The following is a 23,948-nucleotide window of genomic DNA, read 5'->3' on the forward strand; positions in this document are numbered from 1 at the left end:
AATGGGTCCTTGCAAAAAACAAAGGGCCCAGAAATGATCCTGAATGAGACCCCATTATGGAGTACCCCCTTCCAGGCCAACTTCTCCAACTCCCACTCTCACTGGGAGGCTTGATCTCCGGATGGTGGGTTACTACTAATACTCAGGACTCCAGGGGTAACCTTGAGGGACCAGGTTGTCTTCATCTTCCCAAGGCCTGGAATATAGTAGGTGTTTTAATAATTCTTATTGAACCAAATTAAGTTGAGGATATTGGAATATCTCAGGAAAATAATTTGAGTATGAAACTCTTTGTGAACCTCAGAATAGATGGAGATGTAGGAAATTGTACCAATTGTCCCCTGACCCTTGGTTATATCCTGTAACTTGCTTTGAGGTTTTGGTTTTTTACATTTGTTTGTTTTGGTGGTTGCAGTGGTCTTTTGGGGGAGGAACCGGGAGTGGAGGCAGAGAGAACAAACCCCTCAGAGTAGCATTTTATTTTTATGATTTATTTCTTCTTCTATTCTGTATATATCACATTATTGCATATCTACCCATTTATTTACATGTTCTCTCCCTCATTAGTGAGTTCTTTGAGGTGAAGACACTGGTTTTGTGGGGGAGGGGGGTTTCTTTTTTTTGTATCTCTAGTGCTTAGCATAGTTCCTGGTACATCGTAAGCATTTAACATACTCTTGTACATTGATTAATTCTAAACGTGGAGTGAAGGGGGGGGGGGAGAAGAGAAAGCTGATTCTCTAATTGAGTTATGATTAACCAGGATTTTACTGAATATACAATGTCCACTTCAGCTAAACCATTGAAAATTGCAAGAGTTTACCCACTGGCCTACAAAGATTGGTTATTTATTTTTTTAAGGATTAACTCATTTGCTTCTTATCCACATAGAGAAAGGACACAAAGAAATGGAAGACAAGCTAGACTCAGCTAGTAAGAGAAATTCTCTATTGCAAAGGGTTAGAAATCTAGTTTGCTATTTTTAAAAGAGGCCAAGGGGCACATGCTAAGACTTTAGCTTGAGGATTCACAATTTCTAGCTCTGTCACACATCCCCAGGGATACATCCACAGCTGAATGAATGGAGCCAATATCAGGTTTGAGGGTAGCACTATGGGCCTTATAAGTCAGCAGCAAATAACTGACACTTGGAGAAACAATGAGAGATCCCCTGAGCAGACATCTAATGATTGCTATGATAAGGCCTTAGACCTTCCTGCCCTCTTTGTTGGCAGGGATGTTTGCCAAAGAATCAACTCAAACACAGGGTCTGTCCCCAATCCCTCTGTTAAATCATATTTCACTTAGTACAGTTAAACAAATATTGGCCTGGCTGTAGTTTTTAACCTTCCTGAATGTGTGCCGGGAGTTTATCTATCCTTTGTTTAAAATAGCAGCATTTTTGAATTCAAGGCCATTGTTTCTCTGTGGGGACTGGACTTCCCTGCCAATCCCCACAGGTCCTTGTGAGATAACTTGGCATCTCCAAGGATTCCTATTGCACAGATGTGGAAAACAAGACAAAGGGAAGCTTTTCTTGCCTGAAAGGTGTTCCACAATGTTTAAATTACCACCCACAAAGAGAGTCACTGTTAAACCTCTTCTGGCTCTGGCACAGAATCAGAATTTTTCAAAACTAAAAGGGACGTTAAGAGATCAGACCTTTTCTGATCACCTCAGTTCTTAGCCTCCCAACCCCCCCTCAAATTCCATTGTATTTTTAGTCTGTATTCATAGTGTTTTCCCCAGTAAAATACAAGCTTCTTGAGGTGCCCTTTGGGTCCCCAGTGCCTAGCACAATAACAAGTACTTTTTTTCAGGGGGAAGAGGGGGCAGACTTCTGATTAAGGAACTCCTAGTGAGAAAACTCTCCCTGCCAATGTCAATTGGTACCTGCTTTGAAACTTACAATTTAAACAGCTGGCTAAGGCACTCTGAGGTTTAGTGATTTAGCGAAGTTCCCAAACCCAGTATGTGTCAGAGGCAAGACTCAAACCCAGGTCTTCCTAACTTTGAGAACAGCTCTTTATGCACTAAACCACAGATGCCTCTCTCCTAGTAGGTACGAAATAAATGCTTGTTGAATTAAGTCCCTCACCTTTTCCAGTAGGAAATAGGGGCTGAAGAGATTAAGTAAAGTGACTCAAGGAGGGTCACACAGACACATCAGGACTAGAACCCAGATTTCGTGACTGTTAGTGGCAGGCTATTTTTTCCCGTGCAAGACATTGCTCAAAATGATACTCAAAACACTGAAACAAAGTAAGGATTCCCTGTTACTCCTGGAAGTTTTGAAAATGTCTGCCAGTTTCAACCTCTGTGATTAAAGTCCATCCCATCACCCCTGTCATGCCTGGAAGGCTAGAAACCCTTAATAGGCCCCCTTCTAAATTTAACTTTGAGTAACAGATCTCAAGAGTCCTCCAACCGCTAGACAGTCAGGCAGACAGAACAGGCTCTGACCAGGAGTCCTGTCAGTATAAAGGGTGCATGGCTTAGTGAAAGGAGTATAGAACTTGGAGTCAGATGACCTAGTTCCAATTCTTACTGACTGCATAATCCTAAACAAATCACTTATTCCACTTTGGCCCCACTTTGTTCACCTATAAAATGGGGATAATAGCACCTATTCTGCAGGGTTATTGCAGGGATTAAAAGAGACAATACATGTAAAGCACTTGGCACACTTAAAAGTGTTATAGAAATGCTAGCTATAATTTTTATTACTAGATCTGTACACCTGTGAACTTAATCTCAGAACCTCAGTTTCCACATCTCTAAAATGGAAATAAAAGAAAAAGAGGCAGTACGATGTAATGAATGGAGTGCTGGATTGGAAGTCAGGACGGCTTGGCTTCAAATCCTATGTCTCATTCTAGCTGTAAGGTCATTTGTAAAATGGGGGCAGAGAGAGAAGAAATCATACTTTTAGTACCTACCTCACTAGATTATTGTGACATATAATGATATCATGTACATAAAGTGTTTTGCAAACTTTAAAATATTATGCAAACATCAGTTATTGATAATAAGTTTCTGTAGGGACAGGATTTCAGAAATCTTAAAGCACTATAAAAATGAGTTATTATTATACTAGTTGAATCCCCCAGTCAGGTACACAATAAATTTAATACCTCTTTCAAGGTATGGTTTCACTTTGCTGTTCACAGAAAAACAAATTGATTTTTTTTCTACTTATAAGCATAGATCTGGTCCCTGGTACATATTCCTTAGAAGAATCATAGCCCAAGAAATGATTCTGACTAGCACAGGACAGATGAAGAAAGTCTTGGTTAATGCAAATTTACAGTAATTTCACTATAGTTCTATCCAGGTCTTCCTTGGAGGATATATATGTAGATGGAAAGGGAGAGTAAGAGAGAGAGAGAAAGAATGAAAGAAAGAGAGAGAGAGAGAGAGAGAGAGAGAGAGAGAGAGAGAGAGAGAGAGAGAGAGAGAGAGAGAACAGTATGCACATAGATAAGTTTTTGGTGGGAGGAGGTAGGGGGTCAGACCAACCTATTATTTCATCAATTTGGAGAACTCTATTTACAGATGTTTTCTCTACTAATTAGGTAACTCCTCTGTAAACTTATAATATTAGGAAGCTTAGAAGCACTGAGATCTGAAATGACTTGACCACAGTCACACCACACACAATATTTGTGGGAACAAGACCTTCTGACTGTATGACTGGTCCTCTATTCACTGAGCTTGGAGGATAGATCTTGTTTCAGAAATGAGCACATCCATTTCCTTATCCCAACATGCTGAAGCCCTCTCTTACCTGCAGTGGTTCATCCCCTTTTTATCTGGTGTAGTTCATACCCAGGGAAGGAGAAAATGGTGGAGAAGAGGTTCAATAGCTAATCTTCAGCCTTCTGTGCCTTAGAAAAGAGAGGGAGAATAAAGGTTTTGGAGTAGGAAAAGCAGAATAAATCTGGTTGCATCATTCAAAGAATCCTTAAGATTTTCCCCATTTTAGTTATTGGAAATTATATCACTGTGCAGGTAACTCAGCTGAGGCTATGCAATTTGAGCCTCTTAATAAGCCAGACATACTGTTACGGAGCAAATTGGTTCATTTTGTCATGGCCAAAAACACAGGCATGCAGTGAGTATTCAATACAATGAGATCCTTAGGTCTACATGAAAATCCCAGGAGACCTCACAGCATGAAAAGCAGCAACACTTTTTGTCATTTTTTTCATTTTCTAGGAAGACTTCTTTAGTTTGACTCTTAAAAATACAAATGCTCCGGGTAAACTTGGCAAGAGGAACTAGGGAGAATACCAATTAATTACTGAATTGGAGTCAGTAGTTCAGAGGAATTAGCAGAGCGTAACCTAAAATGGAATCTGGGAAACTCCAGATGAGGCAGAGGAAAAGTAGAGAGAGAGAATGTTTAACTAATTTTCAGTTAGTGAGCATTCATCTCAAGGAAATCCCATTAGATATTTTTGATGAGATGTTGAAAGGAGGTAAACGGAAGGTGTCTCTGAAAATAGTAACAAAACTGAATGAGAGCAAATAAATATCCTCTAAATGTGTAGGTTTAAATTCTTGAATGACTGAATCAATGAAAAAGCATTTATTAAGCACTTACTATGTGTAAAGGACCTTTCTAAGCACTGAGGATACAAAGAGAAAAGCAGGACAGGGCCTGATTTCAGGGACCTCCTATTCTACAAAGGGAAGACAATGCAAAGAGGAAATTTGAGCTCAAATCAGGTGGAAAGATCCCAGGATTCTTAGGGTACAGTAGCAAAGCAGATAACACATCTTCATTAATGTTATTTCTGCTGAGAAAACCATTTCCATTTCTTACGTTCTTTGGCAGTGCCAAGGACTTGGGTGGAAGGATCTTTTTTTTTTTCCCCAGTTGCTCAGAAGTCAAGTCAATAAGCACTTAAGTACTTACTGTGTGCCAAGTATTGTGCTAAAAAGACAGTGTCTACCCTTAAGGAGTTTGCATTCTAATGGGAGAGGACAACACATAAAAAGAAGCTGAAGCAGAGAGAGGAGGGGAGGATGGCGAAGTACCATGTTGAAGCATGGTAGAGAAAGTCCAGACAATCAGAAGTAGAACCCTGAGAGTAATTGAACACATTGCTAGCCTGGGTTCTTTCCTTAAAATGGAGGTTCTGGGAAGAATTAGCCAATGAGAGGAAGAAGTTAAAGGAGCAAAGTATACTTCCAGTGTAAAAAGTCCAAAGTTAGAGTGAACTTGCAGGGTAGGAAGGCTTCTGTGTCTTTTTTAGACTACTGTAGCTTTTCCCACTCTAGCACCTAGAAATTATAACCATATCTGTGTTTTATGAAACATCGATTAAAAAAAACACCTGTTAAAGGTATATGGACATGAATTATATGTTTAGGGTAGAAAGGTTCTATCATACAGGAAAAAGCATTTTTTTGTATAAATTTACAACATACACCTCTCACAATTTGAAATGAGCCTAGGCTTTTTGGTCTCTCATCCCTGTCTGGCAGTATTTGGCCCAAAAGTATTCTCTTGGAAAGGCTGATGTGAGAATCCAGAGCCATATAAATATGAAGAATGAATTTGAACCAAAGTAAGAGACTTCAAATCTCAGAAAGTTAGCTTTGATTTGGGTTCATTTTGAGGATACAGGGTTTAAATAGTTGTTTAGCTCTCTCAGCCTTTTTTTCCCCCTCTGCCACTGGGACCAGAGATTAAGTTGAGAAAGGAACACTTGCAGATGGTAAAATGTCTCTCCTTTAAGCAGCCTGCCCATGAGGAGAGCATGAATTCCAGTAAATAAGAATGAAAGTCTCATCCACCACAGCTCAGTTCAGATTCTTGCCAAAAGTCTGCAGCTGGTGTGCCATATCCAGTCTGGGGCCAGTGATTCATTCGTACATTGAAAGGTACACTTTTACATTTAAAAAATCAGGGAGGGAACAGCTGACAAAGTAAGCCAAGACATTTTATAATTTGGTTAATGTCATCCTATTACTATATACTTTCATACTCAAAATCCTTTATTTTTAACACTGTTCTGGCAAAAGCCATGTAGCAGATAGACTTTATCCCCCTCATGAGAAGGATATAATTAAGAAGGACATATTTCAAAGCAGTTTGGCAGTCATGTGGCAATGTGTTAAGTCTCTATGCAGAATTTCACATTTGGATACACAGCATTCGATGCCAAGTAGAGTTGGTGGAAGGAGTGGGGGTATTGCCCTCCACTTCTTCCTGCCCTCTACCTACCCCTAATCTAGCAAGAATAAATGTGAGGAGACTGCTCTAGGGTTCCTAGGAAATAAAAACGTCCACTCCCATCCTCAACACTGCTGTCCAAGAATAGAATAACTATGTTACCTGGGGCACCTAGAAAAATATAGAGAGGAAACCATCATAAAACTAGCTCACCCAGCAATGGGCCTGAGGGACCCTGGGCAGACAGATGGACATCTATGTCATTACTCATATAAATATCTTTCTTTCAATATTTAAAGGATTAGTCCTGCTCTTCCAAAGTCACCTCAAATTTCTAATCAGTTCAACTACTTTAGCCTCACTTTTATTATTGGGAAAGTGAGGGGCCAAATTCTAGCCTATCTCTGAAGATCATTGGAGGGGAGGGATCCAACAAGAGGTGAAGACAATAAGACGAGAGGAGAAGAAATAAATAATTCTAAAGGACTTTGTAAATACAGGCCTAACTCAAAATATTTTAGTGGCAATTTTTGTGGTAGCAAAGAACTGGAAATAAAGTAGATGCCCATAGATTGGAGAATGGTTAATTATATTATAGTACATGAATTAGTAGAATATTGTAGTGCTTTACAAAATAATGGGTACAATGAATGCAGAGAAGCATGGAAAGACTTACATGAACTGATGCAAAATGAAATAAGCAGAGCCAAGAAAACAATATACTCGATGAAAAGAAATAGAAATGGAAAAAACAACCACCACAAAACATCTGAAAATCAATATAGAAAAATCATAAAAAAAAAAGCTTGGCCCAAAAGAAGAAATATGAGCAGACACCTCTCCCTACTTCTTTGTGAAGGTAGGGAGTTCATGGGTATGGAATATTGCTTTTATTATCAGAATTTTTCAGGGTATTGATTAGTTTTACCATTTTTTTTCTACTCGTCCTCTTTTTTTAAAACTCTTTGTTATCAGAGATAGCTTTCTAGGAGAAGGGAAAAGGAAACTATATCAATAAAGCCCATTTAAAAGTAGACAGGAAACCTCAAAGTCAGGAAGACTTGGGTTCAAGTATCATCTTAAGCACAACCTATTTGTATTTGAAAAAAGTAGCCAGATACAAGTGTAATATGGGTTGTACACAGCATGTTTAGATATCTTCTCCCTGCTTGTGGCTAAAACATATGTGACTTGGCTCTTGAGTCCTTCAGGGATGATGAATTTCCTGGTTGCTTCTGGCCATGTGGTGGCTCAGTACTGGAAGGATTTGTTACTTTGACATAATATAGGAAACCCCAGGTGGTCCCTTGGTCCTCCACCACCTCTTGAAAATGACAAGGGGCAGGGAATTGTGTCAGTTAAAAAGAAGGGCAGCTTCTGGTTCAATCTTCCTTTGGCCTTCCAGGTGGCATCAAGTAACTAAGAGCTCTAGTGCAGAATGGGGAAGGACTGGCCTACTATCACTGAAGGATCATGGCAACCATGCCCACAACTACAGTAGAGGACTCAACTAAATGAGCATAAGCCTGGCCTCTGGCTGCCTTTTCTCCTTCGTGCTTCTTCTCCCCAGTAAGTGATAGAACATCAGCCTCAAGATAAACATGTCTAGGTTTGGAGGTGACCTTGAAAACTGGAGAGGTCTAGCAATACATTGGGTCCATGAGGCCAGGGGAGTTTTTTTCATCAGAGTAGATCACAACCAGCAGCTCAATGAAGTTGAGTTATTTGGACAATGGATGAGGTAAAACGTAACCACACTAAATAGGTAGTCCCACAAAATATTTTATGTTCTGATGAAATGTAGTTATCTGCCTCCCAAGAGATTGTAATAGTAGTCATAAGTTAGATTCCTGAATCCTGTTTTAAATCATTCTGTCACTTCAGATGACTGTGTCCTTTAGCATTTCTTTTGTATGTAGGAAATAAATATCTGTCCCATACCTGAATGATATGGCATATTCAGTACCTTTTAACTCTCTCCTTTTTGAGGAAACCTAGACATGAGTCAAAATCTAAGTTTTAAATATTTGTCTCTGGGGAACTGGGATGAAGAAAGGAAGCTGAGATTCCCTACTCATTGGAGGCAAGGATCCCCCTGGACAGAATATGGTCTGGACTTTGAGCATGAGTCCAGAGTAGAGGAAACCCCTAGGGAGATAGAAGGCCCTATGTCCCAGGCCCCTGGGTTTATGAGTAGTTCTTTATTGTTAGACAAGAATAACGGAAAAAAATTAAGAGAAACAGGAAGAAGGTAGATCTCCATAATTCATATTCTCACTTAATCATATCAGAGTATGCCCTAGTAGGTCATTTACATGGAAGTGGTATAAAAAACATCTCAGACATGAAAAGTAGATAGGTCAGTTGTATATTGAGAACAGAGGATAAGAAATGAACAAGTACTGCCATGGCCAACTAAATGTCAAAAGAATCAGTGAGGTCAAAATGTTTTCATCATGCAATAAAAAATTTTTGAGTCCCCACTTCCAATGTATCAGCTTTATTTATAAATTATATACATGTACTGTTGTACTAGAAACCTTGAAGTCAGGAAGACATGGATTCAAGTGTCACCTTGAGCATGCTATTTTCTGTTGGGAAAATAAAAAGGTAGCCAGAACAACCTAGACCATCTCATCAGAACTGTTAAGAAAAATTTGAAAATGCGCATCTTTTCTTTATTAAAAAGTTGTCATCTTGACAACTGCTGTAATTAAAGAGCTGCTTTCTTTAGCTGATGCTTTTTTTCTTATGACACTAGTCACACATTATGTTACTGAATCCTGTTTTAAGTCATTCTGTCTGTAACCTTTGGCAAGTCACTTAACTTCCCAATGCCTCAGCCTTTCAAAGAAGAAGTTGGAAATATGCATCGATAGGTAGGGTTTCTTCATCAGGCACTTCTTTTGCTAAGTAAATCACAGATCTATTTCTGTCTCTGCTACTGTACTAACGATTGTGTACATTATAAAAACATATAAAATGAAAAAAGACATAATGATGATATATCTTAAAAATAATATTTTAATGATTCAAATCCATTTTTGCCCTCACTAGAAATACTATAGTTAAGAATTCTATTTTTAGTGAGAGCAACGTGATTTGAATATGCCTCATTATTTTCTAAAGTCTTGGCTTAAAACTTTTCAATACTCTGATTCAAAGGTCTAATTCTAAGTTATTCAAATAGGTGGTTTAATGGTTTTCATAGCTTAAAAAGGTACCTAATAAAGATACATGAATCCAAATGAAAGAAATGTCATTGGCTGTGCTTACTAAATCATGACACTCATTTTTCAAATCTATCCAATAATTATGCAAATTTTTGGTGGAAATTCAGACAATATATTTCTATCTTCTCTGATGCTATGGATTTGTTCTTACTAATTGGACAAGAGCTATTTCCCAACAGATAAATGAGCTGAGAATAAGAACACAAGGTTTTCAAAGAAAGAAACCAAAACGATCAATAAACATATGAAAAAAAATGTTCCAAATCACTAGTAATTAGAGAAATCTATATTAAAACAACTTTGAGGTTACACTCAGCCTCAGGGGCCTCCTCATTCCGGAACAACACTCTGCCTCCCCAGTCCCTTTTTGCATTGATGATCCAGCCAGACTTCGTTCCCTTTCCAACTCTGCTCCTGACTTCAAAATGAGGTCTCTGTAGTACGTACTTTCATTTTCTCTCTCAATATACACCCCTGCTTTTCAGCTTTCTTTCCTGTGTTGCCTTCACCCCCATAGAATGTAAGTTCATTAAGGGCAGAGAATGTCTTCTTTGCTTCTCTGTGGATCCTAGCATAGTGACTGTCACAGAGTAAGTACTTAACAAATGTTTGTTTCATTACTTCCTTGTACCTCACACTTATCAGACTGGCAGAGAGGACAAAACAGGAAAATGAAAAGCGTTGGAGGGGCTGCAGGAAAACAGACACATTGCTGTAGTGTTGATAGAGAAGTGAATTTCACTTGGTCTAGTAATTTTGGGAAACAGTTGAAAATTATGAAATTACTACTGTGTGCATACCCTTTGACCTACATATAACATTACTAGGCCAGTACCTCAAGGAGATTAAAGAGAAGGGGGAAGGACTCCTATGTATAAAAATATTTATAACAGCTCCTTTTGCAGGAGCAAAGAACTGGAAACTAAAGAGGTACAAATCTATTGGGGAAAGCTAAACAAATTATGGTATATGAAAATAATTGAATAGTATTGCCCCATAAAGACAGTTCCAAAGAAATCTGGAAAGATTTGTATGAACTGATACAGAGTGAGGTGAGCAGTACCAGAAGAACAATTTATCCAATAATGACATTATAAAGAAAAACAACTTTGAATGACTTAAGAATTCTGATAAATGCAAAATAAGGCACATTTTCAGACACAGTCAACATGGGAATTTGTTTTGCTTGACTACGTATATTTGTTACAAAGGATTTATTTTTCTTTTTTTTCCCAGTTGGCAGAGTCAGAGGAGATTAAGAGTCAGGGAATAGAGACAGGGTAACAAAAAAGACAAAAAAGTTGGATCATTGAGGCATTTTTTTTAAATGCAGAGAGAACAGAAGGAAGGTACAAGATGAAAACAGCACAGATGAGCCAGATAGCACTGAAAGCTTCAGGTTGAATTTGTATTTCAAAAGAAAAGCAAACTGTGCATAATAGAGACCTGAAGTTTCATGTATAATCCTACTTTTCAGTCCTATTACATATATAGAAATGACCCTTTTATTTGGTACTATTTTTCTGTATAATTTTTTAAAGAAAAAGCTAATTAGAAGATTTTTTATTTTCATATTTTTAACAAATACATTCAAAATTCACTGAAATTCTTCATCTAGATACAGTAATGGGGAATCTGTGGCCTCAAGGTCACATGTCGCCCTCTAGGTCCACAAGTGTGGCCCTTTGACCGAATCCAAACTTCACAGAACAAATCGCCATAATAAAAGGATTTGTTCTGTAAAACTTGGACTAGATTCTAAAAGATTTTAAGTGGGTTGGAAAATTCTAGTTTTTTAAGCATTTCCAGTTTTTTTTAGTGTACAAATATGAGAGTTTTTATAGGTGACATAGGTCGCTTTTTATAGGTGACATGCCTTCATTGTTTCTAGCAACCATGACAGTAAAGAATAAGTATTTAAGAGGAAAGGCTGGTCAACAGTATCAAATGCTACAGAGTGGTCAAGAAGGATGAGGATTGAGAAAAGGCTATCAAATGTGACAATTAAATGGTCATATATAACTTTGAAGAGAGCATTTTCAATTGACTGGGGAGTCAAGGATAAAGAGGATATTGAGAACCTCAAATAGGTTATTGAGGATATTGGGAGACTGAAAGGATAATATTTTCATTGAGGGATATAGGAAAAAACCAAAGAGGATGGGCATGGGGCAAAAATAACATAATGAGATCTGCAAAGCCAACTCATGTCTTCTAATTGTGTGTTACTCTTTCCCACTGAAGAAAATGAAAAGTAGGGGGCTTTTACTCACTGGCTTCTGCCTTTGAACAGTAACCACCTGTTGATGCAACTATGAGGTGATCTTGGCAGTAGGGTATAGAAATGGTGAGGACAGGGCAAGGAATTTGTGTCTGTACAACTGCTACCAGTATCTGGGTTCTGTCTTTCATGGTCAATGCCTCAGCCCAAGGAAGGACAGAAATGAAAGGAGGAAGAATAAGGGAGTGTTGAACTATAAGGGGTGAAGGGGATATTGTGGTTGCATTGAAGACAAGCCCATGGATTGGTTATCACTGGGAAGGTAGGATATGACTCAGCTTCTCACTTTCCTTTTGGTTGTTCATAAACTCCTTGAGACTAGGTCACAGACCCCATACTGGAGACCACTAAGGTTGGTAGTCTTTGGAGGACTTTATGGAGTCATGGACAAGAATCTCCCAAATGAGAAGGCATTGGGGAGTTGAAATCTGCAACGATGGAAGAAGTACCAATATCAACAAGGTCACAGATCATTGAAATTTTGAGCCTTTTGTTGATTTCTCCAGCTGCTTTCCCCTGCCTTAAATTATTCTGTCTTTATTTTATATGCATAATATCCTTCTGGGGCTTAATCCCCCAATTCATGTTCCCACAAACAGGTTGGGCTCCCCATTAGGCAATAACTACTAACCTCAAGTTTTCCAGGGGTCATGCTGAAGGTTTGGGGCTCTAACACTAGCTCCTGAGCCCTCATCAGTACGCTCCATGTTATCATTTAGAATCAGCTGAATCCCATGGATTTTAGGGAATGGGATTTACTAAGCAGTCATAGTGAGAATGGAAGTTACAAAACCATCACCTCAAACTGGGGGTGCACTACCCCCTTCCACATATAAGATCCCTGAAGAGGGAGGCCCAAACTTATAGAACAGTGGCAATGAGACACACAGGTACTGCCCACATATGACCACCGGGTACCTCCCAACTCCTAGCCCTGGCAGTCCTTTTTCCCTTAAGACTATGTCATGAAATTCCCTTTGGGTGGATCTCTGTTGGGTTTTGACAAGTGATAAATTTTTGGAGTCTATAGCTGGCACTTCTCTCTATCACAAGGTTTATGATTCCTGAATTTGCTACCATCTTTATATGACTCTCTTTCCACACACATCTATAAACACTTCTATCATCATACTGCTACTGCATTGGCCACTGCTGTTGCCTCTGAACCCAATGAACTTCTAATGAGAACTCTGCCTCTTTTGAACTCTTGAATAGTTGCCTGAGAATTTCCCCCCCCCATCTAAGATTAGGAAATCATAAACACAAAAGAAACAGAAGTGCCATGTGATTGCAGACATATAGCAGCTGGTTGGACAGATCACAGTAGTCCATTCCTCACTCAGTGCCAGGAAAGAAAAGAGACAAAGAGACTGGTGGGTTATTCCCTTTGTATGTGTACCCAATTCCAGCTCAATAACACCTGATGCAATAGTTCTTCTAGTTCCTAGACAATTAGAAAACTTTTTGCCATCACAGTTCCAGCAAATCCATTACACATGGCTGGAAAGAGGCTTCCAAAATTCCTTTGGAACTTTGTTAGATTGGAAGAAGGCACAGAATATCAGTGTATGTTCTGTATAACCCACCAGGAAGGGCAAATCTGAGCATACTGTGATGACTGGGCTCTCACTGGCCTGTCCCTGCATTAATTGACTTATCTGTGTATGTATTGTTTCCCCCAAATAGAAGGTATGCTCTTTGAGGAAAGGAACTGTTTCCTTTTGTCTTTGTATGCCTAGCATTCAGCATAGGGATTTGTACATAGTGGGCACTTGATGAATGAAAAAAAAAAATGAATGAAGTATAGGATGATTAACTTGAAATTTGAGAATATAATCAAGGAATGAGCTCCCAAACAATTTGGTGAGTCAGTTCTATGGAATGTATTCCTAAAATTTTAATGTGAATCCTATTGAAGAAGCTGAGGGTGGGCATGGGGACAGCAGTATATCTTTCAGTATATCTACAAAAAAAAGCTTATCTTACCATGGAACAGAATGATGACATTATTATCCTCCCCAAATCTTCTCAGATTGCCTATGGAACCTTGCAGGCAGGCTGATAGTCTAGCTTAGATTAGAACTGAGCTAATTAATTGGCATTTCACCGAAAACTCCACTTCTCTGCCCATAGACTTCTTCTCAACACCTCTGGGACAATCTTCTCTGATCCAGAGAGCTCCTAGGAAGTAGAATCTATACCCAAGTTATCTCAAGAATGCCAGCACTAGTTTCAGCGCTGACCTGGGAGGATAAGGACCTTAAGGATGTCTTTAAGTTAGGTCTTCCTGCCCCTGCTGCCTCTCCTTCTGATTGGCCAGTTCCTCTCAGCATTTTAGTAAGAAGCCCAGGCCAACTATGTCTTCATTCTTCTCCAAGCTGCATTACCAAGTCTTCTCTACAGGACTTTCTCTACCATACCCCTACTCCCTTTTACATGTTTTCTTCCCTCATTCAAATGTAAGCTCCTTAGGGGTAGGGACTGTCTTTCTTTCTACTTGTATTTGTATTGCACAGTGTCTGACACATAGTAAGTGATTAATAAATGCTTGTTGACTTGAAAAAAAGCAAAACTTCATTCTAAGACAGATCCTAACCCAGTAGGTCTCCTAGAATTGATTCATTCTCCCTGTCATTTTCCAGAGAAAGAAATGACCTAGGTTTTCAGGAGTGGGGAGAAAAGAGTCGACCAAATTTAAACCCACAACTCAGGCTTCACTTCTCAAAGATCTGATTTGAAGGGAAGGCTTTTAGATTCTGACATGGAACAGTTTCACTCTTATTGTCTTGTTTGTTTGAATGTTTTAAATTACACGGAGAGGAATGAGACTATGTCAACCATTAATGACTTCTGCAAGTGTGAGGTCAGAGAAGTACCAAAGCACTGAGAAACAGAATCTGTTCAGTTACATTCCAAAGTAAAATAGATTTGAGAGACATGTTTCAGTTCAATAAGCAGAACCACATAAAGAATCAGTAGGAGGAAAATTCTTATACTTTATCTAAAGAGAACAAAAATGTTGCCCAGCTCTTCTCTGGCTTTTATCAAAGTATAATATAAATGGTCCATGTGTATTAAAGATCAAAATTCAGTGCTTCCAGCTAATCAAGAACTGCAAGTGAGGCGAGTAATTGATAAGGAATCATGTGTTAGACAATAAAAGATGCTGCCCTTGAAGATGCTTCCTTATGCGTCTGGGTCCCAGTTAGTGCAAATAATGAAGGCCCTCCCTAGTCTGAATAACGAATCTTGTGAAGTGGTCCCATATATCTGAATTTGCGTTATTTGTAGTTATAATTGTATAAAATATGTTCATGGGATCCTGCCCAATGCAGAGGTGCAATACAGATCCAAATGATGAAACCATTTTGTGGTATTCATTACTCACACTTATTGGGACTAGCTTATCTTCAACAGGATGGCCACCACATTCCAAGTCATCTCCTTTTACTTGTAGAGTTACAGGAGGCCTCATGAGTTTTTTTTTGTTTAAATTAAATCAGTATTTTCTTGATGCTTTTTTTTATACCACTGACACTTCTTAAAGACTCCCCCTCCCATCTTCCTCCTTTAGAACAAACACTTATAGTTAAGCGAAGCAAGAAGTCCAGAGAAGGGAGGAATGTTTCAACATTAGTTCTCTAAAATTAAGATACTCACGAGCTTTTGTATTATCAATTCCCATACACCTCTTTGAAAGTCAAAATTCAGTGCTGGAAGAAAATAACAGGTTGAATAAAAAAAAAAAGGATGAAACTATTTCTTAGGCTTGTGGGAGTACAGTGTAGTGGAAGGTGTACTAGACTGGGAATGAGGGTATCTGAGTTCTACACCTGACTCTGCCACTCCTTCATTATGTGACCATGAGAAACTCATTTAAACTCTGGACTTCCATTTTCTTTTCTTTCATATATGGTAGAAAGAAAATGATGGAATTGGGCTAGGTAATCTGTTAGGCTTCTTCTACCCTTGAGGGTCTTTGATTGTAGAAAATCTCTAAGAAATCTTCCAACTTAGAAATCCAGTGACTTTATGGATCTCTAGTTAAAAATGTCAGCCAATATCCATGTGAGGAGAAGTAATATCAAAAATATTAAAGTTATTATTTCCAATGCCAGTGTAAATTTAAAACAATTAATTCAAAATAATTGATCACTACTAGGTCTATTTCCAAAGATGATGAGAGAAAAAGGAAAATAACCCATATGTTCTTAAATATTTACAGCAGCTCTCTTTGTGGTGGCAAAGAACTGGAAATTGCACAGGTGCTCCTCAGTTGGGGAATGGCTGAACAAATTGTAGCATATGATTGTGATAGAATACTGCTGTACTATAAGGATGATGAGTTAGATGATCTTAGAAAAACATGGATAGGCTTACACAAAATAACAAAGGGTGAAATGAGCAGAACCAAGAGAATATTATATGCAGTAATACACACTAATAGCAATATGGTTTGTTTGGGGGTTTTTTTTTAGGCAGTTGGGGCTAAGTGACTTGCCCAGGGTCACACAGCTAGTAAGTGTCAAGTGTTTGGTCTGAGGCCGGATTTGAATTCAGATCCTCCTGACTTCAGGGCCAGTGCTCTATACACTGCACCACCTAGCTGTTCCACAATATGGTTTTAAAAAGAACTTTGAGTGAATGTCATTCGCTATTATATACCCAAATTATTATGTTATTATATAATTATAGAGTATTATATACCCAAATTGACTACAAAGGATATGTGAAGGAAGATGCTATCTGCCTCCAGAGAAAGAACTGATAAATAGAAGTATGTATAGAATGATTTTACATACACACACATATACATATACACATGTATGTATATATATATACATATATATACATATATATACATACATATACATATATACACACACACACATACATATATACATATTTGTGTCTAATAAAAGCCATCTCTAAGGTGGGGGGTTTGGAAGAGAGAGAAAAAAATAATTTATAGGATAACTTTATTTTATATTTAAAAGGAATAGCAAGTTGTACATAATAGATTTGTAGTTTCATGTGTAATCATCTCTTTTTCATTATACTATATTATGGAAATACCTGTTTTATTCCATAAATTAAAAATTAAATTTAAATTTAAAAAAAACAGGCAGGGTGAGAGAGAAGAGAAGTGAACAAAACAACTTTTCTGACATCACAGAAAGCTTCAGTTCTGTTAGTGGCATTCATTTCATTTAAACAAGCATTTATAAATGTTTACCACATGCCAGGCACTGTGCTAAATGCTAGGGAAGGAACTTCTATCTAAATGGACTTTTTTCCTTCTCTAAAACTTAAAATATTATCTAGTAACTCTCCAACATATTTTTTTCTTTAATAAAACAGCTGTTTTGTTAGGTCTACTTCAATTTTATAATTTTAGATGAAATGTTCATTATTTAATAATATATAGACAGTCATGGGAATAATACCAATTTTTCCATCTCTTTGTATTTTGTGAAGGGTTGAATTGCATCTCTTCCAAGCTGCAAACTGAAGAGTCAAGAGAGACTGGACATGTTAGCTCCAAAGCAAAGATTACTGGAGCTAAGCAGGAAAACCAGCTTTGGGGTGAAATGTAGAGAAATAATTCAAATGGTAAGCTACAAATTTGGGAAGTATGCGCACACTGCAGAAAAGAATTGTTTGGTGTAAATTGGGTTTAAAAGGAATATTGAAATGAAAAAAGTGAAGCAAAAGTTTATAGTTGACAAGAATATTCTTGATTCTAAAGTAATGAGACACTACTCCAACAAGAGAAAAAAGATTGCCTATGGCTTGGTTACATACTAGAGGAACAACAGTGAAAAAAATCACTGGTGTAAAACATTCCAGGCATCTTTCTTATTTCATTTCTGAGACTCTACATAATATTTTATCTTTTTGTATGGATGTCAAATGTACATTTTTGTCCACTATGCAAAATGTACAATTATGAATCAATATGTAGGCACTTCATTTCCTAAGGGAGTAAAGGCTGTTACTCTAAGTACATAAATCTTCAACTGAAAGATGTCAGTAAATGTCCAAGTGAAAAGAGGTAGTAAGGATGGAATAACTGGCCAGTCAGATAGTCATAGGATCATAGCTTAAGAGCTGGAAAGGACCTCAGAACTCATCTAGTCCGATGCCCTAATTTTACAGAGGAGGAAACTAAGGCCCACAGAGAGATAAAATGACTTGCCTAAGGTCACTCTGGTAGATGTTAAAGATATTAGTTATAATGCTCACTGTGTGCACACAGTTAATATGAATTTATTATTTCCTCAGTGTCCCAGTCACATTAAAGTTCAGAATCCTAGTTCAATAACCAGTGTGCTGTAGCATCAGAAATGGCGATGTTTAAGCAGATGTCCATAATGCTTTGGGAAATGGAATTTAAGGTACAGATGGTAGTCACCAAGAAGCTATATAAATATATTATACTAAAAAAAAATCTACAAAGGAGAGGAGATATTGGCACTCATCATTTTTTTGAATTTGAGTGTAAAAAAAAAAAACAAACCAAAACAAATACAAACACATTCATTTGGTGACATTGTTTCTTGGTGAATTTTGTATCCAGCAAAACAGATTGAGGTTTCTGTGTCTTTCAGCCAGCCACTCCTGTTTCATATTTAGCAGAAAGGGGAAATGACTAATTGCTTCCGCAACCTTCCAAATGAGAACTTTATACCCGTCCATTTTGAAGAGCGTCAGGGTCAGTCATGGTTTGAGGTCTTGACTCAAAGAGAGGAAGAAGCCTGCTGAATTGCCTGTCAGAGCTTGCAAGAGCATAAGGTCAAGGAGAATGGGGGAAGAGGGTGCAAGAGAGAGAACTGATTTGCAGAGCCATGGAAAAAAGAGCTGAGAGGAGCTGCTTTATTATTAGATGAGAGAAAAAGAACATTTGCCCAAAAGGGGCCACATCATGAACTACGGATTTTCCCAGGTTTCAAGAGGGAAATTGAATCCTTTGATTAGAATGAAAACACCCATACACACATATACAGTTAGTTAGTTAGCTAACATACACTTAGTATATTTCACTTTCTTGCTTTTTTTTTCCTGATGGGATGCTCAAAGAAATGTTAAGCCTAATTAAATACTTAGTCTTTTGCCACACAAGCATCAAAACCTCAAGAGTTAAATGAAGTTGAAATGGACAGTATTGATCTGGCTGCCTAATATTTGATGGAACCTAATTTGTTCTATCAGTTGTGCTGAGAAAGTGTCATTCTTCCTGGTCACAAGATCTTTCAGACAATACACAAATGTCAGACGGGCTCAGCTTTGTATTATAACCTTCTAAAGAAAGACTCATCTTTGGATTGTTCAGTACACACATTCCAATTTACATTGCTTCTGTGATTGCTGTTGCCTCAGTGTGGGGTCATTTGTGGAGTTCGGCTTTGTCCCAGTACTGATAGGAAAATAATATGAGACAGGATACTCCCCTCTGGTTAGTTGATCATATATATCAATCTGACAGGCCTAGTCAAAAACAACAAGCATTTCTTAAGTGCTTTTTATGTGCTATTCATTGTGCTAAGCAGTGTGAGGAATACAAAACAAGGCCAAAACAAACAAACAAAAGCAGTCCCTGCTCTCAAGGACCTCATGGTTTAATGGGGAGACAACACGAAAAAAAATTATGTATAAGGAAAATATCTATGTAATAAATTGGAAATAACCTCAGATAACTAAAATTAAGGAGAACTGGAAAATGCTTCTTGCAGGAGGTAGGACTTTAGCTGAGCTTTAAAGGAAGCCATGAGGTGAAGATGAGGAGGAAGAGAGTTTCAGGTCTGGTGAAAATACTCAGAATCAGGAGATGGAGTATCATCTGAGGATCAGCAAGGAAACCGGTATCACTGGATTGCTGAGGACATGGGGAAGAAACCTGGAAAAGCTATATCGGTCCAGGTTATGAAAGAATTTAACCGGTTAAAAGCAAGAGAGCAAATGGGAAGTGTGCTCAGGGCAAAGGTGTGTCAGACTTTGATAGAAAGTAAGCAGTGTATAATATAATAAAAATGACAATTCTACCTAAATTAATTTACCTATTCAGTGCCATACCAATCAAACTATCAAAAGAAATATTTTATAGAGCTAAGGAAAAATATATACAAAATTCATTTGGAAGAACAAAAGGTAAAAAATTTCAAGGAAATTAATTTTAAAAATGCAAAGGAAGGTGGCCTAGCCATATCAGATCTCAAACTGTATCATAAAGCAGCAATCATCAGAACTATTTGGTATGGGCTGAGAAATAGAGGGGTGGATCAGTGGAATAGATTAGGTACATATAGCACAGTAGTAAATTATTATAGTAATCTACTGTTTGATAAACCCAAAGAATCCAGTTTCTGGCATAAGAGCTCATTATTTGATTAAAAAAAAACTATTAGGAAAACTGGAAAATAGTATGGCAGAAACTAGGCATAGACCAACATCTCACATCATAAACCATGATAAGGTCAAAATGGGTACATGATTTAAACATAAAGGGTGATACCACAAGCAAATTAGGAGAGCAAAGCATAGTTTACCTGTCAGATTTATGGAAAAGAGAAGAATTTAGGACCAAACAAGAAATAGAGAACATAATGAAATGCAAAATGGATAATTTTGATTATAATAAATTTAAAAGGTTTTGTACAAACAAAACCAATGCAACTAAGATTAGAAGGAAAGCAGAAAGATGGGAAATAATTTTTACAGCAAGTGTTTCTGATAAAGGTCACATTTCTAAAATATATAAAGAACTGAGTCCAATTTATAAGAATACAAGTCATTCCTCAGTTGATAAATGGTCAAAGGACATGAACAAGCAGTTTTCAGATGAATAAAATAAAGCTCTCTATAGTTATATGAAAAAAATGCTCTAAATCACTATTGATTAGAGAAATGCAAACTAAAACAACTGGGAGGCATCACCTCGTGCCTATCAGATTGGCTAATATGACATAAAAGGAAAATAATAAATGTGGGAGAAGATGTGGGAAAATTGCTGGTAGAGTTGTGAACTGATCCAAACATTCTGGAGAGCAATTTGGAACTATGCCCAAAGGGCAATCAAACTGTGTATACCCTTTGATCCACCAATACCACTACTAGGTCTGGATCCCAAAAAGATTTTTTTAAAGGGAAAAGAAGCTATTTGTACAAAAATATTTATAGCAGCCCTTTTTTGTGGTGGCAAAGAATTGTAAATTGAGGGTGTACCCATCAACTGGGTAAACAATTTGTGGTATATGAATGTAATGGAATATTATTGTGCTATATAGCAGGCCAATTTCAGAAAAACCTGGAAAGACTTCCATGAACTGATGCTGAGTGAAGCAAGCAGAACCAGGAGAACATTGTACACAGTAACAGCAACATTGTGCAATGATCAACTATGATTGACTTAGCTCTTCTCAGCAATACAATGATCTAAGACAATTCCAAAAGACTTATGATGGAAAATGCTATCCACATCCAGAGAAAAAACTATGGAGTCTGAATGCAGATCAAAGCATTTTTTTTTCATTTTTTTGTGGTTTTTCCCTTTTGTTCTGTTTCTTCTTTCACAATATACCTTATGTGGAAATATGTTTATATAATTGTACATGTATAACCTATATCAGATTGCTTGCAGTCTTGGGAGGAGGGTGGGGATGGAGGGGCAGGAGAAAAATTTGGAACTCAAAATTTTACAAAAATGAATATGGGAAACTATCTTTAGATGTAATTGGAAAAAGTACTATTAAAGAAAAAATAAAATGAGGATAATAACAGCAAAAAAAAGTTTGAATGAAGTAAAAAAATGAATGTCAAAAACTACCTTTGCATATAATTGGAAAAAATAAAATATTTACAAAAAAAATTAAAATTAAAAAAGAAAGTAAGCAGCATAATTTGACCTTTCATGATAATATGAGAAGCCATAAGGCTCTGATTAACATGAGGATATAAGAAGGCCACTTGATAATCAATTTGAGTAATCCTAAATTGGTTGTTGTAACCCAGGATTACCATGCCTCAGTTACATAAAACTCAGCTCTTTTAATCATACACTGCACTGAGAGAGAAAAAAATCTTCATTTTTAAAGGTATTTTAGTGATTTTAGAAGCTTAGTTGATTAAACAATTACTATTGATCTCTTTCTAAGTCATAATAGTTGTATCTGGTAGTCATTAACCCTTGGAAGTTCTAATTCTGAAAACAGCAAAGGAGACAAACACACCATTGGTTCTCCTAACTGAAATCTGGAACTCAGAGTAAATAATTAGTAAGTAATACCAGCAACTAGCCTTTAAGGCTGGAAATCTGATCAGTAAAATCAAATCATCAATGGGCTTCATCAAGCAGCAGATTTCACACCAAACAAAGATTCTACGTGTTTTCCTTCACTCTTCATGCTCCTGGCATATTTTGACTATCAAAAACTTGAGATCTTTTGCAGTGATAGTCCTAGGAAAAGAGATGGTAAGATCAAAGATTTAGACTGAAGGGGAGCAAAGGGGTCAACTAGTCCAAACATCTCAATGAACTTCCATGACCTCAATTTCCTCAGCTGTAAAATGCGGAGGTAGACTAGAGATGGTGAATTAGAGATGATCTTAAAGGTCCCTTTGAGCCCAGATCCATTAAAAATAAAATGATACTGGTTATTCAAACATTACTTGACTTCAGTATGTTTCAGAACTCTCCACTTCCTAAAAGTCCTAGTTTTCAATAATGTATTCACGAGGTTATATGTTGCACAATAACTGTGTTACTGAGAAGTAAGGTTTGACAATTAATGGAAGCTCCCATGCTATGATGTTAAGATGATAAAACAGAGGCTCAGGGAAATTAAATTATTTGTCCAAGGTCCCACAAAGTAATGCCTTGGTCAGGCTTGGGGGAAAGAGGTTTTTGTATGTAGTTTATTTTTTCATCCCTACACTCCTCCTTAGTGATAGTTTGCTTATACTATTTATTTACTGATCTGTACAAGTGCTCTATCCCCTCTCCTCTTTTTCCACAGCAAAATCTGAGCTCCTTTAGCAAAGGGAGTATTTCCTTTTTGTCTTTGCCTCTCTAGAGCCTAGTGTAGTGCAGATATGAGGAAATTAGAGACTTGTTGAACTGAACTGATAACTCTGCCCTGGTCTCTGGTCTTTGATCTCTTTACCCCAGATAGACATGAGTAGCAAAATGCTTTAAGCCCACCTTCCTAGTTTAAAAAAATAAAAAACACAAAAACTTCTACACTAAGGTTAGAACTTTGGACTTCCCAATAGCCCTTAGGAATTCTGGTTAAGACCAAGTCTAAGATGGCTTCCCCAATCCAGCTCCTTTATCCAATGAATGATTTCCAACCTACTTTAGTAGATTTATAATTGGCCCTTGTAACTTCCTGGGATCACTAATTTAGTGCTGAAACAGATCTTAGAAGTCTTCTGGTAGCAAGTGGCTGCCTTCTTAGAGGCAGCTAGGTACCACAGTGGGTAGTATGCTGGGTCTGGGGACACAAAGATCTGAGTTCAAATATGGCTTCACATACTGTGTGATCCTGAGCGCATCACTTAAGCAAGTCTATTTGCGTCAGTTTTCCCAGCTCTAAAAGGGGAATAATAATAAAATAGCACCTACCTCTAAGGGTTATGAGGATCAAATTAGATAGTACTCATAAAGAGCTTAACAGAATACCTATGCTGCTTTCCTTCCTTCTAGTCCAGTCCCCTTCATTTTATAGATGAGGAAACTAAAATTCAGAAGGCTTTCTTACCTCCACCATTTAGAATCCCCGACTTCCTCCAAGGATCCACTCAAATGCTCCTTCTTCAGGAGACTGCTCCCTATTCCCTCTCTCACAGATGTTAGACCATTTCTTTCTTACTTTGCCTCTACTGTTTCTGTCTTATATGCACATAATTCTTTATATGTTGTCTCCTCCACTAGAATGTAAGGCCCTTGAGGGCAGAGGCTATTTTTACCATTCTCTGTATCATCAGCCTTAGCACAGTGCCTGGTATGTGCTTAATAAATGTTTGTTGATTGATTGATTGATTGACTGATTGGTGAAGTAATTTATTTAGAGTCATACAGCTAGTAATAATCCAAACAGGCTTTGAGCCCAGGCCTTCCTGAAGCCAAGGCTTGCAAATTCTATACTAGGCCCCATGGATGAGTGCATTCTAGGACTCACCCTCACCCAGATCCATTGACAGTACAATGAAGACACTGGTTAGCCAGACATTACTTGATTTCAGAGCTCTCTCC

General features: G+C 37.6%; 1 long non-coding RNA gene across 1 annotated transcript in view; it reads right to left on the bottom strand.

Moving 5' to 3' along the window:
• LOC110211194 (uncharacterized) overlaps nt 1-23,948 on the bottom strand; it is a 64,960-nt gene that overhangs the window by 35,434 nt on the left and 5,578 nt on the right. The window contains exon 2 of the long non-coding RNA XR_002325297.2: nt 3,788-3,887. This is a non-coding gene — a long non-coding RNA (uncharacterized LOC110211194). The remainder of the gene's footprint in view (nt 1-3,787; nt 3,888-23,948) is intronic.

The sequence above is a fragment of the Phascolarctos cinereus genome, unplaced genomic scaffold (genome assembly GCF_003287225.1).
Source record: "Phascolarctos cinereus isolate Bilbo 61053 unplaced genomic scaffold, phaCin_HiC Scaffold_1;HRSCAF=81, whole genome shotgun sequence".
Lineage (NCBI taxonomy): Eukaryota > Metazoa > Chordata > Mammalia > Diprotodontia > Phascolarctidae > Phascolarctos > Phascolarctos cinereus.